Here is a 17807-nt window from a genome sequence, read left to right on the forward strand (position 1 = left end):
ATATGGGTGAAGGCGGTCCTTCGCATAACTTGGTCCCAAACCATTTAAGGCTTTAAAGGTCGAAACCAGCACTTTGAATTGGGCTCGGAAAGGCGCCGGTAACCAGTGCAGCTGGCGCAGTATAGGCGTTATGTGATCGAATCGGCTCACCCCCACCAATACTCGGGCAGCCACGTTCTGCACAAGCTGGAGTTTCTGAACCATCTTCAAAGGCAGCCCCATGTACAGTGCATTACAGTAGTCCAGCCTGGACATGGCTAGTGCACGGATAAGTGAGGCAAGGTCCTTCCTCTCCAGAAAGGGCCGCAGTTGGCGTAGCAGCCTGAGCTGGTAGAAAGCACTCCTGGACATTGCAGCCACCTGGGCTTCCCCAGTCAGCTCAGAGTCCAGGAGAGCTCCCAGACTGTGTACTTGGTCTTTCAGGGGGAGTGCAACCCCATCTAAGGCCAGTTGTAAACCTCTATCCGAAGTAGTTGGTTTCCCAACCCACAGTACCTCTGTCTTGTCTGGATTAGTTTTCAGCTTGTTCACCCTCATCCATCCCAAAACAGCCTCCAGACACTGGTTCAAGAGTTCCACAGCCTCCCTGGGACGTGCGGATGGAAACAAGGGGTAGAGCTGAGTATCATCCGCATACTGATGACATTTCAGCCCAAACCTCCAGATGACTTCCCCCAGCGGTTTCATGTGGATGTTAAAAAGCATAGGGGACAAGACAGAACCTTGCGGCACCCTGAAGACCTGTGTATGCTGAAACGTATCCTGAGATCGCTTTGGATGGGTGCTTGGTGCCTTCAGATGCCTCTTCCAGGATGCCTCTTCCAGGATGCCTCTTCCAGGATGCCTCTTCCAGGATGCCTCTTCCAGGGTGCCTCCAGATGCCTCTTCTAGGATGCAGTAAAACAATGTGCCGCCCTTGGGCATGAGAGACCCTAATTCAGTGTGTCTCTGACTAGTCTGCCTTGCAGGGTGCTGGTTGTGAGAATGAAATTATATAAATGAGTCAACATAACAGAGTTCAAAATAACCACAGAATTAAAACACACACGCACAACAGCCAAAATAAATTAGTCCAGCTCTGCATTTACACTGGACCATCCTGGTGGTTTTCTTAGAAATGAATGCAAAATTTGCAGAAAGGTAATACTGTAGGGCAGCCTTCTCCAGCCAGGTGCCCTTCAGAGGTGTTGGACTATGCCAGTTACCCCTGGCCATTGGCCATGCAGGCAGGGGCGATGGGAGTTGTAGTCCAAAACATCCAGAGGGCATCAGGTGGGAAAGTATGCTTTACACGGTTCAGAGAATTTTACGTACATTGCCTTAGTAATCTTTGCAGCAACCCTGTAAGGTGGGATAATGTTCTTTTTTTAGCACTTTTTTTTAGTACTTTAGTACTAAGGTAGGATACTGTTTAGTACTTTTGGCCTCATGAGCAGGTGTTCTTTTTAATGTTCTTTTTAGTGCTTCAGTAGTAAGATAGGATAGTGTTTAGTACTTTTGGCCTCATGAGTTGGTGTTCTTTTCAGAGTTCTTTTTTAGGCATTCTTTTTAGTGTTCTTTTAAAGCACTTTTTTAGTACTTTAGTACTAAAGTAGGATAGTGTTTAGTACTTTTTAAACTACTTTGCAGTAACCCTGTAAGGTGGGATAGTGTTCTTTTTTAATACTTTTTAAGTGCTCTAGTACTAAGGTAGGACAGCGCTTAGTACTTTTTTTACTACTTTGCAGCAACCCTGTAAAGTGGGATAGTGTTCTTTTTAGTACTTTTTTTTTGTACTTTAGTACTAAGGTAGGATAGTGCTTAGTGCTTTTTTAGTACTTTGCTGCAACCCTCTAAGGTAGGATAGTGTTCTTCTTTGGTGCTTTTTTTTTAGTACTTTAGCACTAAGGTAGGATACTGTTTAGTACTTTTGGCCTCATGAGCAAGTGTTCTTTTTAATGTTCTTTTTAGTACTTTTTTTAGTGCTTCAATAGTAATATAGTAGTACTTTTGGCCTCATGAGTTGGTGTTATTTTCAGAGTTATTTTTTAGGCATTCTTTTTAGTGTTCTTTTAAAGTACTTTTTTAGTACTTTAGTACTAAAGTAGGATAGTGTTTAGTACTTTTTTTACTACTTTGCAGCAACCCTGTAAGGTGGGATAGTGTTCTTTTTTAGTACTTTTTTTTTTTAGTACTTTAGTACTAAGGTAGGATAGCGTTCTTTTTTCCACTTTGTTGCAGATTAGGGGAAAGGGCTGAAGCAAAGTGAGTGAGGGGATTTTCATTAAGGCTACCTGTGATTCCAGGGCAGAGGCAAGATTCATCAGAGGATTCCTGCGGAGGTTATGGACGGTAGCTCAGTGACAGAACACGTGCTTTGCATGCGGAAGACCCCAGGTTCAGTCCCTGGTTAAAGGGACTGGGTGACCCATAGGGGAAAGAGCTCGGGCTCCGGGCAGCCCGTGCCAGGTTGGGCTGGCCTTCCATTATTTATTTATTTGTTGCATTTCTTTACAACAGCAAAGGCTGTCTGGGCAGTTTACAACAATTGAAACGGTAAAATGCGGCACAATAAAATGTAAGACTTTAAAATTGTAAGAGCAGCATGTAAAACCAAAGTAAAACCCAACAGCAGTTGCAGTCCAGGGAAAGCCTGAGTGAAATGGTGCGTTTTTAGGAGGTGCTTGAAAGATGCCACATTTTCTGCCTCCCGACTGGCACGGGGGAGGGTTTTCCAGAGGGTGGGTGCTGCTACCGAGGAGGCCTGCCCCCAAGGTTCTTCATGGCGACCTCCCTTTCGTTTTGGAAAGACCAGCAAGGCCTCCTCTGCTGGTCTTAGATGTCGCCTGGGTATATATACGGGAAGGCGGACTGCTAGGTGTCCCTGACTGTTGGCCATGCTGGCTGGGGCCTTGGGAGTTGCTGTCCAGGGTATCTGAAGGGCACCAGGTTGCCTCTCCCTGGCCTGGACAGTGCTGGGCTGGATGAGCCGTCTGGCTGGTACAAGACAGCTTCCTGCGCTCATCTCAGTCTCAGAGCCACTTAACTATAGTCGTTCCCACAGAAGCAGATATAGTGAAGTTGCATCCTTCGAGATGCAGAGCCCAGGTATTCCCTGGCATAGAACCTGAGGTGCGTGCGTGCGTTGTGAAAGAGAGAGGGAGGGACACGCCTGGTCATTGGCGCACCAACGAGTCGCCTGCCAGAACAGCTTTGATTTGTCTCTTTCCAGCGTTGGGCTGCCAGAGTGCCAGTCCCAGGCAGGGCTTGTCTTCATGTGTGCCAGGCTGCAAGCTGGGTCTGTTTACCCCTCTGTCTGTGGCATTTGGATGGGCCAGGGCGGGGGGGGGGCAGGAGAATGGGCCCATTCTCTGGCACTGGCATAGGCTGGGCCCTCTCGGGCCCCACAGCACAGCAGGTATCCCTGGCTGGCAAGACTGCCTGCCTGTCAGCCAGCCATGACGCAGCCTCTGTTTGCCCAGATGTTCCTAGCAGGAAGCACTGGCAGCCAGGACAGGCGAGGAGGATGGGGACCAAAGGACCTAAGACCTCCCCCCATTCCTAAGGTGTGCAGAGTTGCTGATTTCTTTGCTGCACTTGCCGTTTTGTGTGTGTGTATGCAGATCTTAATTGCATGCATCCTCATAGAAAGGTAAAGTTCACACCAGATTCCAAAAACAACAACGGTTTTCACTATAATTCAACGTCAGGAGTTTATTTATGTCCATAAAGCTTTTTTTTAAAGAATTAGACTATCTTCTATAATCCAAAGTGTTTTTTTTTTAATATCAAAAATGTCAAGTATAATTAAACAAACACAATTAATTGCAAATTGGAGCAAAATGAAATATGAACACAAAAAAGCCTCTGTACACCTTTATAAACACAGGTGCAGGCCATCATACAATGATATCCCAGTAACATACAGCCTGTAAACAAATCATGAAGGGATTAAGAGACACCTACAGTTAAAAGTAACCCAGTCAAGTTGAGTTATTGCTCAGAAAGGAAGTCATGAGTCGTGTGTGCTAATTGGCAAACCTCAAGATTGAAGTTGTTGATGGATCAAAGAACGTTACACTGGCTGTCCTGGAGTCTACACCAAGAACATTGTATTGAAGGAAGTTTTGTAAAGATAAAAGAATTGTTGTTGTTATTAACATTTCTATACCGCCCAATAGCTGAAGCTCTCTGGGCGGTATACAAAAGTTAAAAACATTAAAAATACAATATACACAGATTAAAAGCCAGTTACATAAAAAAACACATGAACAGACAATATGCGCAAAAGAAACATATATCTAAAACAACTTCAAACAAACAATCTCAAAAGCAAACAACCATAACCATAAGACATTCCAGGATCGATTAAAACTTATCATATGCTGTCGAATGCCTGGGGGAAGAGAAAGGTCTTAAACTGGCACCAAAAAGATAACAATGTTGGCAGCAGGTGGGCCTCATCAGGGAGATCATTCCAGAATTTGGGGGCCACCACCGAAAAGGCCCTCTCCCTTGTTGCAGTCTTCCGAGCTTCCCTCTGTGTAGGCAGCCAGAGGAGGGCCTTAGATGTTGAGCGTAGTATACAGGTAAGTTCGTGTCGGGAGAGGTGCTCCGAAAGCTATTGTGGTCCCAAGCCATGTAAAGCTTTATAGGTAACATTTTGAAGTTTCAATAAATGCAGCTCATTAAGTTAAACCTTTTGTTAGATTTGATTTTTCTCCGCAAACTGTGCTTGCGGGTAACCAAGTGGTATAATATAATACATATCAATAAAATACAAAATAAAAACAAGGCCAGTAAAACATCAATAACATCAATAAACACGACCCCTAAAAACCAATTATCACGTATTTACAGATCATCTGATGGGCTAATAGCCTGTCCAAATAAAAACGTCTTTGCCTGCCCAAGCCAAGGCTTCTTTCACAAGGAGTTCTACAGCCTGGGAGCAGCCACTGAGAAGACCCTCTCTTAAGTTCCCCCCAAATATGCTTCAGATGTTGGCGGAACAGAAAGAAGGGGCTCTCCCTAGGACCTTAAAGCAGGCTGGTATGGGAGAATGCAGTCTTTCAGATAACCTAGTCTCAAGTTGTGTGGGGCTTTGTAGATCATAACCAGAACTTAAAATTTTGCCCTCTTCCTCCACCCCAAATTTTTGGGGTGTGGTAGCATAGCTAAAAGTGGGAGCTAAGAAGTCCCCAGTTCAAATTTGATCTCCACCATGAACTCATTGATGATGTAAACTAAGCCATCGTTCTATCATTCTCAGCTTTCCAGCTGCAGCATGGGGGTTACTAATGCTGGCCTACCTTACAGGGTTGTTGTAGGATCGCTACGTTAAAGCATGTAAAATGCTATATAAATGCTGCAAGTTTTCTTTATTATTGTTGTCGTTAGCAGCAGCAGCAGACGTGACAGTCTGTTGTAACACAAACAACAAAGAGTCTTGTGGCCCCTTAAGAATCACAAATCTATTCTGGCATAAGCTTTTGTGGATACTCTCCATTTATTATTATCCCGTAAGGGCCTTTTAGGTGTTCACAGGGGTGAGGATTCCCTAACAGGCATGCACCAGTAAAGACCAGCCTGAAGGCACATGCTGCCTGAACTCACTGCTATGAGCAGGTTCTTCACGTTCTTGGAAAATTTGGCTCCAGCTGACTGCCAGTGAGGAAGTTGCATCTGCCGCGGTTTGAGACTCTTCTGCCTTTTTGCTGGCAGCAGACCTGATTTTTGTCACAGGCTCATCTGCCTTAATACACGTGCACAGGCACGTGTGGGTGAGTGTGTACCATTGCGCAAGCGGCGGCGGTGTTTTATCTGTACGCATGCATGCTTGTCCGGCCACTGCGTAAGGAGTGCACTTCTGTGTACGCATGTGTAGACGGGGCAGACGCCCATCACTCCCAGCTTCTGCATATTACATTTGAGGGCATGCGGACCTGTGTGCTGTGCAGCAGTTTCGCTGGTGGGCTGGGCGACCTCGGTTCAGCAAGGGGAGCCTGCTAGCGCCTGGGCTGTCAGCTCCCTTATCCCGGCTCCTCTTCCGGCTTTGGCAAACTGCATATATATGGTTGGTCCCCTGTGATGAGCGTACCTGGCCACAGGGTGGCAGCCTTGCTCCATAACTTGCCCTCTAAGGGGCATTTACCTAGGCAACAGGGAAGAGTTAAGTCCAGCAGATGGCAAAAGGTGCAACCTCAGGTGGGGTGGACGTGGACAGAAATGGTGTGACCTCAGCACTCAGCAGCCGGTGACTGAGAGGGGGACTGGGGGGTAGGTAATATTTAAGCACTGACCCCAGCAGGGATGGGGTCGGCAAGCCAAAGGGCTTTGAACATCTGGCATCAATGTTGTTGTTCATCTTAGAATAACGGGAAGCTGCAACCTACCGCATCTTTCCCTGACCTGCTGCCCTCCAGATGTTTTGGACTACAACTCCCATCTGCGCCAGCTGGCACGGCCAATGGTCTGGAATGCTGGGGGTTGTAACCCCAAACATCTGGCAGGCACCAAGTTGGAAGTCTGGCCTAGCTGGGTTTGCGGAATCCATCTGCCCACTTCAAGCTTGGATTGGCTTCAGAGGGGACTGCTGTGCCCGCCACAGCCTCACCACCTAGCCATGGAAATCCTGCCCCACGCTCTGAGCCCACCCAGTTAGATCCAGGGTTATCATCTTAAAATGTGTGCATTTGTTTCTACTGGCCACATCTGTATCCCACCCTTCCTCTAAAGAGCTCCACGTGGCAAGCTTGGGGACTATCTCGTTTTACTATTACGATTTATTATTATTTATTGCATTGCTATACCACCCCATAGCCAAAGCTCTCTGGGTGGTTTACAAAAGTTGAAACATTAAAATTCAATATGCAGGGTTTAAAAACGCGTTACATAAAAATGTATAGACAGTATATGCAAACAACATATAACTAAAAACAACTTTGAACTAAAAACTATTTTTTCAAACTCCAACAATAAAACACAGCTTAAAAACAGTCTACAAAAGTCAGCAAAAGGAACCAGAGTTCTCAAAAGGGAAGGCCTGCCGGAATAACAGCGTCTTTAATGCCTACTTAAAAACCCTCAACGAGGTCAGCAGGCGCGTTTCAACCAGCAGGTCATTCCACAACAGAGAGGCGGCCAACGAAAAGGCCCTGTCATGTGTGCCTGCCAATCTCACCTTAGGCAGCTGCAGCAGACTTTTTCCTCCCAACCGCTCCAAGCAACAGATGTTGGGGATAGCAGTTTGTCAATGTTTTTTTACCATTTTTTTACTATTTACCATTTTACCATTTTACCATATGAGATTTTACCACCATTGGAGGGCGGGGGGGGGGGGGACAGTCCGATTTTCCATTATAGGCGCCGTCAATGTCATGGGCTTTCTCTTCTCCCCAGAGCTCTGCGAGATAGAATAGGATTAGGTAGGCTGAGAGAGACAGACGGGCAGACAGGCAGGCCACCAGGTTGGCCGTGCTGTGCAGCAGGTCAAAGCAATCTGCTTCAGGCAGTGCCCTGCAGGTGGGAGAGGAGACAGGACTTGGTATCTGAATGATGCAGGCGGAGTTTTTGAAGACTTGGCCCCTGCCAGGGGCGATTGGCCTCCGCGGAAAGCCAGCCAGGAAGCTTCGTGGCCAAGCAGGGACTTCAACCCAAATCCCTCCAGGTGAAGTCTGGTAGTGTATCTATGCTGGGAAGCATTGGTGCTGCCGTTTTCCTGCCTCCAGCCACCTGTCTTTGTGCCGTTTTGTAAAAAGGAACGGTTGTGTGTTGGCGTGGCGTGGTGTGGTGTGGTGTGGCATGGCTTGGCAGGCTGGAGAAGGGGAGCGGGGAAGAGAAGAGCGATGCCATTTTAGTGCTTTCCCTCAGGTGTTACAGTATCTGAAGTATTTGGGGTGCCCTTCGTTCGCACACTGTGCCCATAGGAAGACCCACCTCTCCCCCCCTAGAATGCCAGGACCTGGAATTCCTCATCCCGGAAAGGGGTCTGGACCTGCCTTGGGGGCTCAGCTGTCTCAGGATATGCCCCCGCCGCAACCTTTTGCTCTTGCCCCTTGGCCCCAGGGCGAGTCTGTTCCCACAGGTTCGTCTGCTGCTCCCATCTTACGCAAATACATTTCTCAGCCCTGTGTGGGAGGGAGAGCGTGACAGGGCAGCTCTGAGGTTTTGCTTGCTCCAGAAAGGGGTGGGGGCACATCCTCTTTCTAGTCTCATGGGGGAGGCAAGACGGTGCCATCTAGGATATGTGGCTTTTGTCACCCTGCTCCTTGGACAACCCCTTTCTGTGCACAAACCTCTTTTCCAAGGATGAGCTTATGGTGCCCAGGTGTGTACATTGACCTGCAGGCTTTTCTTCTGTACATATATGGCTAGTCTTTGTCTCACCGCTGTGTATGTGCTGCGGTTCTGCCGGAATGCAGAGAATTGCAAAATACGGTATTGGCCGGAGATACCGGCTTCCTGAGGATCTCAGCTTTCATCGTGTAGCAGGTTCCTAGCCCTTATGGTTGTGAAGGTGGGGAATGGGCTTGAAAGGACATGGGCAGTGCCTGGTGGAATCTCAAAAGTCAGATGAGTTTATGAACAAGATTTTTGGTGGTCACTCGGACTGGACCGTCCTTCCAACCATCTCTGTGGGTGGAGCTAATATGAGTAGACCTTGCTGCCACCTGCTGCAAACAGCTAGTATTGCATCTTATTGTAGTAGACAAATTCCCCCCAAATATTTGAGACTAGGAGATTTGGGGAAATCAAGGGGTTGGATTTGTTCCCATCTGTGTGTGTGTTTAAAGATGAAGGGTACTGGGTTCAGCCTCTCATCCTCTACCAGCAAATCCCTCTGGCCCCTGTTCACATTGGGAGGGAGTATTTATTTATTTAATTTGTTTATTTCATTTCTGTATTGCCCAATAGCTGAAGCTCTCTGGGTGGTTCACAACAGTTAAAACCACAAAGTACAGCATAAAACAATATAAAATACGAAAGCTTACAACTCCAATATAAAACTACAACCAGAATAAAACCTAGTAGCAACACCGAGATTTAAAATACAGATTTAAAACAGCAAAGCTGAATGACTGGAATGCCAAAATGCTGGGACAATAAAAAGGGCTTCACCTGGTACCGAAAGGAGTACAGCGTAGGCAGCAGGCGAACCTCTCCAGGGAGCTCATTCCACAGCCAGGGTGCCATCATACACTAAGCTGTGCTTAAGTTCTGAAATGAGAGTTACTGGGGCTTCAGTCTCCCTGGAATCCATGACCTTTCAATAACCCTAGATAGGGCCGAATGGCCCTATTTTTTCCATGTGGTGAGTAAAATGCACTCTGCAGATGCTCAGAGGCACTGTCTTGCCAGAGAGGTCCCAGATAATGCTCCACACATGTGGTGATTTGCTATATATTGCCCCCAGAGGTTCTCACCAGGACCTAACATGGATCATGTGGGAGGAGCTGTGAACTTTGAGGATGGCGTATGACATATTTCTCTGGAACGCTCATAACGTTGTTCCTGGAATTCTAAGCTCTGTGGTGAACATGCGTTAAAAGGCTTGTAAATACACATTCACCTGCTTGCCCTGAGGTGGCGAAGCACAGAAGCATTTGCAAACCTGAAGAGAGTTAGTTCTTTATCTCTCGTGTACCAAAAATGATTTAACAGTGGTATGCGTGGGAAGGTGAGCTAGTTTAAAAAAAAAAAAAAGGAAAAAGTGAGGGCTGGAAATGTATTTTCATGACTGGGGCAAAATGTCCCCCCCCCCCCCGGAATTCTATAATGTTTTGACAAGTACCTTGTGCTTGCCTGTTCTTGCCCAGGTTTTCAGCTAATTGTGAGGGCGGTTGTCAACTTCAGCTACAGAGGTTGGAGGGATGAGAAGCAGGACTCCTCCTGGGTTCTATATCCAGCTCTGGTAAAGGGGATGAAAGCTGACTCACAGATTATAAAATCTGTGCATGGAAGGAGGCTTCTCCACTTAGGGAAAAAAATGGTCTCCTAATACAAATGCACAGAGACATGGTCATGAATGTAGTGAATATATAATTTGCCTTATTTTGCTCAAAACGCGGGTGGGGACATTGGTTACATTTCTGCTGAATATAGAAATGTCTAGTTACAGCCCTGTGTGTTTGACACGAGGCATGTATCATGCACTCATCATTCCCTCCTCATGGTTGTTTATGGGTTCTTTAGACAACATTGTGACCCTCCAGTTTTGTTTCTGGGTCTATCCAGCACTTCTGGAGAGTTTTTTTAGAGCAGGAGAAAGTGGCATTTAATTGTAAAAGTGAAAGAAAGTGCGATTTTCTCTTGTGCATTTGCGCTATTCAGCTATACCACAATGCCACCTAGAGGTTATATAGCAGAAAAGCAGGAAAGGAAATGCTCCTTGTGTAGTACTCGGATCTCAGTTATGCAATGAAACTGAAAGTAGATGCAGCAGATTAATAGCAGATTGACTTTGTGTAGAAAAGCTCTGTGGAATATGCGTTGTGTAGAAAAGCTCTGTGGAATATGCGATTTTTTGCTGTGTGCATTTACTTAGTACATTCATATCCCATCTCACTTTCCCGAAGCTCAAAACCTCCCCACCCCATTTTATCATCATAATAACCCTGCAAAGTAGGTTACGTTGAGAGACTGTGGCTGGCCTAAGGTCACCCAGTGATTATTATGGCTGAGTGGGGTTTTGAACATAGATCTCCCAAGTCCTGGTCTGACATGTATGTGTTTTGGGAAACTGCGACTGGCTGACATTTCCTGTTGCATTCATAGTGACTGAGTTCAGACAACATGCCAAGGTTCATCATGGGTTATTTAACCTGCGATGAGCCACAGCTCCCACAGGCACCAGGTTGCATATGCCGCCCTTGCTCGGGGGTTGTTGTGTTGGGAAAACCCAGCAAGTGTGGGTTATGTGATGGTTAAGCCCTAGCGTAACCCATGCCTGCCGGCTTCGCGCGACATGACAATCCCCAAACAAGGGTGCATATTCAAAATGGCGGCCACCCCCCCCCCCGCAGGCGGTGCAGCTGTGCCATGCAAACAGCTGTTGTGCCATGCAAACAGCCCCAGTGTGTATACACACAGCAAAAATAAACAGCTGTGAGAGCTGGACTATAAGGAAGGCTGAGCGCCGAAGAATTGATGCTTTCAAACTGTGGTGCTGGAGAAGACTCTTACGAGTCCCCTGGACTGCAAGGAGGTCAAATCAGTCCATCCTAAAGGAAATCAACCCTGAGTGCTCATTGGAAGGACAGATACTGAAACTGAAGCTCCAATATTTTGGCCACCTAATGCGAAGAGAAAACTCCCTGGAAAAGACCCTGATGCTGGGAAAGACTGAAGGCAAAAGGAGAAGGGGATGGCAGAGGATGAGATGGCTAGATAGCATCACGGATGCAATGAATATGAACTTGAGCACGCTCTGGGAGAGAGCGGAGGACAGGAAGGCCTGGCGTGCTATGGTCCATGGGGTCACGAAGAGTCGGACACGACTGAACGACTGAACAACAACAACAAAAGTGCGATTGCTGCACATACAGGTGACACGTTATTTCCTGTACAGGAGTAACTTGCGTATAAGAATTTGTAGCGTGTGATGGGTTGGAGCAGGCAGGAACTGGGGACCGAAGCCTCCAGAGTCTTCACCCCTTCGACCTGAAGAAAGCAATATAACCCAGCAGATTAGCATGCGGGAGTGCTGGGCCCTGGAATCTGGGGCTCTCATCCCAAGACGCTGAGCTGAACGTGCAGAAGATCCCACTTTCAGGCCCCAGTACCTGTGGTTAAGAAGAACCTCTGGTCTTCAGGCTGGGAAATCCTCTGCCTGAGACTTTGGGGAGCTACCGCCAGGTACTGCAGGCAGAGTAGACAGTGGTGAATTGGACAGACTCGTCGTCTGGCTCGGGGTAAGGCATTCGCAGCCTGAACCGCTGGGCTTCAGTCCTGCGTATTTTGTGCTGGCTGCATCTTCGTGAGGTCATGTTTGGTGGCCCGTTTGTGAACTCTGCCAATCTCAGTTCTAATCGTATGCAGGAGTTTGGAGGCAGAGTCTTCTCAGGTCTGCTCCGCTGGGAGGGGCCGTGGCTGAGTGGGGTAGAGCCTGTGTGTTGCATGCAGAAGCTCCCTGGTTCGATCCCCAGCATCTCCAGTTAGGGCTGGAGAAATCCCTTCCTGAATGCCTGGAGAACCATGGCTGCCAGTCAGTGTCGACAAGACTGGGCTGGATGGACCAAGGGTCTGAGTCAGTATCAGGCAACTCCCTGTGTCCCTTTCTTTCTCCTTAGGGGGGCTGTACCCCCCAGTGCTGGCGCTCAAACCAAGAACATTTGACTGCATTCCCTCTTCTTTCTTCTCCTGCTCCCCCTTGCCGGCCCAGGGAATCCCAGATGCTGAAGGGAGGAATCTCCGTGCCTCTGTGCTCCTCTGCTGAGCACAGACTGTCCTCAGGTGCTGAGCCTTGCTGGCCAGCGGCCAAGCAGCATCATGCAGTCACTGTGGAGGAACAGCAGAGCATAGCCTGGCACTGGTCCCAGGAACTCCTGGTACAAGCCGTGCCTACAAGCCTGACGTGGACAAGAGGACATCCTGTTGGGTGCTTCTGTGGGGGGGGGGGGGAGCAGCCAACCTAGTTGTCCCAGTCTTGTCTTCCCCCTCAACGCTGCGGTCGCTATTTATGTCTTTTTTTAGAAGCTGCATTGTGTACATGCTGCTATGTTGTGTTTGTTCAAAGGCTGCACGTACACATCGCCAGCATGTGTTATTGTTGGGTAGTTTCCCCAAGTGACAGCTTTAATCAATTTTTTTTTCTTTTTGCCATTCCTGTTGCTATAATTCAAGCATCACGCCTACTTTGGCTAGAATATAAATTTCGGTTTAAATATCTCTCATGCAGCTGTTAAAGGCCTGTTTCTTACTGCAGTGGCAAACCTGTGTTTTGAGCAGTATCATTTTGGACTGTAGGTGAGAGATCGTATTGCTTAATTCTCCTCCATACCAAAAACCTGAAACCTCTCCAGTGCGTAGGCAACTAGCATTATTGGGGTGCTGGGGAGGGAAGGCTAGACTAAAGCCAAATCTAGTTCTTTATGTAGGGGGGATTTTTTTTATGGAGAGGCACTGAATCGTGTAAGCCTCCACCTGCTGTCTGAAGTGGTATAACCCACTCACAGGTGTAGCGCCTCAGTGGAGCTAAACCAAATGCACAGGAACCCCAGCAGAAAAAAAATATGGCAATTCTACTGTGTCCGACGATGAAGGATGTATTTGCATTCAGACCAATACATTTAGGGTGCTTCAAGATGAGGGTTTTATTGTGCAGTCATCCTCCCTTCACAGAATATCTATGGAGGGTCCAGATGTCATTGTCTTCCACTTGTAATCCTCCAGTGTTTTCCCACCACCACTTGCTTGCTTGCTTGCTTGCTTGCTTGCTTGCTTGCTTGCTTGCTTCCTTCCTTTCTTTCTTTCTTTCTTTCTTTCTTTCTTTCTTTCTTTCTTTCTTTCTTTCCACAGAAGATCTGTTAAGGAGGGAAAGATAGAATAGCTGCACAATGTCCCTTGACTGATAGCGCTAGCAGCCCTTGGTCCAGAAGCACTCTTCATATAATAATGGTTCCCTAATTCTTCCTCCCTCTTGGGGATTTTTTTTTTGGGGGGGGGTTGTCTTTTTGGTGGCCTCACACATTACGCTGTAAAGGTGTACATGTATAAACATGATATGTTCAGATGGCAAACTGGTCTTCCTGGACTACAGGTATGGTAACGGTACATATACCACGGGGGAAAGGGATTGGTTGCCGTTCCCCACACCTTCTGGAAAACGTGTACTTTTGTGTAATGTACAGAGAGGCTCCGAGGGAGTGTGAAAGCACTGAGACACTCCGTGAATAAAATTATGACTGCTCCGGCGTGTGGTTATTGTAGTGTTTTTTGGAGGGAGGCCATGTTGTACTTTTCTATAGCGTGCCTTTCAGGGGACGTCATGGTCCAACCTGGCACGCTCCAGATGCCTTAGACTGCAACCCCCATAATTCCCAGCCAGGATGGCCAGTAGCATCCGGCATGTTTCGAGAGGCATAGCTGTGTGTTGTACAGTTCTGCTGCGGCCGCACCTTTCTCGCCCTTCCGCCCAGCCTTGAGCTCAGATTTGACTCAGACACAGCCAATGCCGTCTCCCTTTGCTCCTTGTTGATAGGACTTCTTCTGTTGTACACTCACTGCTCAGGGGCCTTTTCCCCAAAGAGGCCCACCTGAGCCCAATGTTGCAGACTTTTAACAAAATCAGTGAAAACATGCCCTTCTTAAGAAGGCTTTGAAAGATGGTTTGCAAACACGTTGGTGATTTTTGATCGCTTAAGTGCCGTGAAATTTGCAGAAATGTGGGACGTTCGCCTTTTAATAAATGAATATATAGGAAACTGAACCGGTGATCTTCTTTGCTCCGCCTTCTGCATTCCACTAGCACCATCGCTGCCAATAGGATAACAGCATGCAAACAAGGCTGCAGCAGCTGATGGCCAATTGGCTGAACTGCCACTGAGGTCACCCTTTGTTATTGTTTTTTTTTAATCTAGGCCAAAAAGGACATTTTGTCTTTTGAACTTAATTTGGAAGGAAAAGCTCGTGAAGAAGACAGACCCCCATTCTTGCACACACATTCCCTCTCGCTCAGTTTGGGGCTAGGCGACAAAAGTATTATTTAAAAAGAAGGCTGTTTTTCAAACTAATGGCAAAAGTAAACCATCCCTCTTTATAATATATAAAAACCCTATATTGGGTAAAATCGCACCCTAACAGACGGCGTAGACAGCAGTGGGGATGATGGAACGGCGTGCGTGGTTTCTGATAGTTGTTGGTTGTTCTTTTAAGAGTGCCTCAACTCTAGCTGCTGTACAGCAGCTATGTTAAAAAGAGCAAATCTTGCTCACGGGCTTACAGGCATTTGAAAAAACATTTCATGAGTCTTGAAATCCTTTCTATTAATCTGTCCTCCCACTTTTGAGGGAGGATTGCCTAATCCACATAGCCTTCTCCGTCTGGAATGTAATTTCCTCCCTTCCCCGCCCTCCTTTTGAAATTGGAGGGGGGTAAAGCAGGGAGAGGTTATCCAGCATGCAACACTGTTGGGGGGTTTCAGGTGATGTAAACATGATCTCCACTGTGCACCCCCATTCACTTCATTTTATAGGATGAGAAAACACAAATTCCTCACTAGAACTGAAGATCTGACCGACAACCCCTCCCATCCCATCAGAAATGTTGGAGAATGATCACCTCCTGGGTTTCCCTCCCTGTTCATAGGGGTGTGAGCGGGGGCACCCTGCCACAGGGTGGAGTGCCATGCCACTAGGCTGGGGTGTGTTGTGCCATTTGGAGCAGAGGGTTCCCAGTGGGGTCATCCTGAGGTAATTGGTTAGTAGTTCATTTAGCAACTTGACTCACAGGCCTTTGCACCGGAAAAATATGCATTAAAAAAATCGAGCTTGCAACATCTATTGCAATGTTTAGTCGGGGTGGGGGGGAAGAAGAAATGGAAATGACATCAGTTATAAATACAGCCGCCTCCTTCAACCAGAGTTCCAGCCCTTTTCAGCTGTGATAATTGGCTGAAAGAATAAACACCACCAGATTCCTGATTTATCACCAGATCGTTATTCCTCCCCTCCCCCCGGTGTATTTTTAAAATTATAAAATTGCAAATCTGTGTCATTCCAAAGGAATATTTTATATTTTAACAATAAACATTCCCATTTTAATATATATATCTATATCTATCTATCTATATATATATATACACACACACACACACACACACACACACATTTTATTTATATATATATATATATATATATATATAGCGCCACTTTTTCCACCTCAGCTGTGTCCATGGAGGAATTGTCAGGGATTTACAGGTCATACTTCAAATTAACTTTTCTGTGAGAATTTAATTTTCAAAAATCTGGGGTTTTTATGGCATGTTTAAACAAAAATGAAAGTAGTTCTCAGAATGTTGAATTCTGTGCCCAAAGCACTTGCTCAAGCATAGAATTCATAGCTCATCGGCTAATTTAATTTTTTACTATTGGCTACGGGACCATTTTGAAAAGTTTGGATTGCTTTGAGCATTTGTTAGTTTTGGGTCAGAAATGCTGATGGGTTAAATCAGCTTTTTAATGTATTGATTTGAAAGCATTCATTATGTCATCCAGTTCTAATGTGTGAACACTGGACAAAAGGAAATTAAACACACACAAAACAATATTGATTGTATCTCGGCACTGTTTGCCTGAATCCCCACTTCCTAACGCTGGCTGAATTGAGAACCTATCACTTGCAACAGCAGCCATTCCTTGTGCTTCTGAGCTATTCCTTTCTGTGGGGCTGTTCACACAACACGCTAACCCACACTCAGTGGTTGAGTACGGGTTGTTTTGAACCATGGGTTGTTTGTTGAACCGTGGCTTAGCGTGTTGTCTGAACACACCACGTTTTCCGCAGTGTGGGTTATTGTGTTCTCTGAACACAGCCAGGGTGGCTTGTTAACTACCTTGAACAACCCAATGACAAACCATAGGTTCTCAAGGTGGCTTGTTGGAGAAAATAACCCACACTGCATGGTTGTTGTTTTTTAATATTGAAATTTTATTTTATTTTGAAACAAAGTTAACAAAAGAAAGGCAACAAAAAGGAGAACATACATAATAATAAATCACAATCACAAAAGAAACAAAGGAATTCACTAATTATAAATCTAAGTAGGAGCTCAGTTTCTAATGAAAGGAAAAATGCAGGCTCTACAACATATGAACGGGGCGTGTGAAGGTGTATGCCACTTTGTGTGTTTGTGCATAGTAATCAGAAAAAATAACAGGCAACTGTATTTTGTTGGAACTTTATCAAAAGTTTGAAGTGCCTCAGCATAGGAAATGAATGGAAACCATGGTCTTCACGTTAGGATCTCTTGCTCACTGCACATACTGAGTAAGTTTATACAGACTCATAGTCTGCATGGTTAACAAGCCACCCTGGCTGCGTTCAGACAACAAGCCAGCCCATGGTTCAACAAACAACCCACTGTTCAAGACAACCCACACTCAACCATTGAGCGTGGGTTAGCGTGTTGTGTGAACAGCCCCTGTGTGTTCTTTCTTCTCCACCTAGAGTTCAGCTACAAACTGAATTAATGTAACTCCACATCTTTTTCTTCCCATCTTCCTATCCAGAGCCAACATGGTGTTGCAGTTAGTGTTGGCCTTAGGCTGGGATTTCATTTCCTTGACCACTGGGCCAGTTGACCTTGGCTGGTTACTTCTCTCAGCCCTAACCTAACTCACCGGGTTGTTGTGCGGATAAAATGGAGTGACCCCCCCATGTACACCACCCTGAGATCCTTGGGCGAAGGGCAGGGCACTGTTGTTTATGTGCAACTATGAATACCATTATTACCACCCCTCACTTCTTTTAAAGTCAGCTGTTATTCATACGTTTTGGAAATGCTCAAACTGAGGACTTTAAAGCATGTTGTTATACTTCCAGTTTTTTGGTTTTGTTTGTTTTGTTTTGTTGAAATTCACAGTAAAAATTGATTTTTTAAAAAGTCAGTTGTTGATTTGAACATAAGAACCAACGGATTGGTCTCAGTTGTTGCGGGTGGACTGGTTTCTCTCGACCTCCTGCACAGAGTCCATACTGATGGGCTGGCTTTGGGAGAGGCTGTAGTAGCAGGGCTCTAAAAGGCTGTGGAAAGGACAGCACGGGAATTCCAGGTCTAGAGGGGGGTTCGCCGTGTGCGCACATGCGATGAAACCTCTTCCCCAACCCCC

General features: G+C 46.4%; 1 protein-coding gene across 2 annotated transcripts in view; it reads left to right on the forward strand.

Moving 5' to 3' along the window:
• The window catches only part of THRA (thyroid hormone receptor alpha), a 147721-nt gene that overhangs the window by 90362 nt on the left and 39552 nt on the right, over positions 1–17807 (forward strand). The gene's annotated exons all lie outside the window — the stretch shown is intronic.

Source organism: Heloderma suspectum, chromosome 6 (assembly GCF_057233095.1).
Source record: "Heloderma suspectum isolate Gila_16-S chromosome 6, 16-S_ref, whole genome shotgun sequence".
NCBI classification, from domain to species: Eukaryota; Metazoa; Chordata; class Lepidosauria; order Squamata; family Helodermatidae; genus Heloderma; species Heloderma suspectum.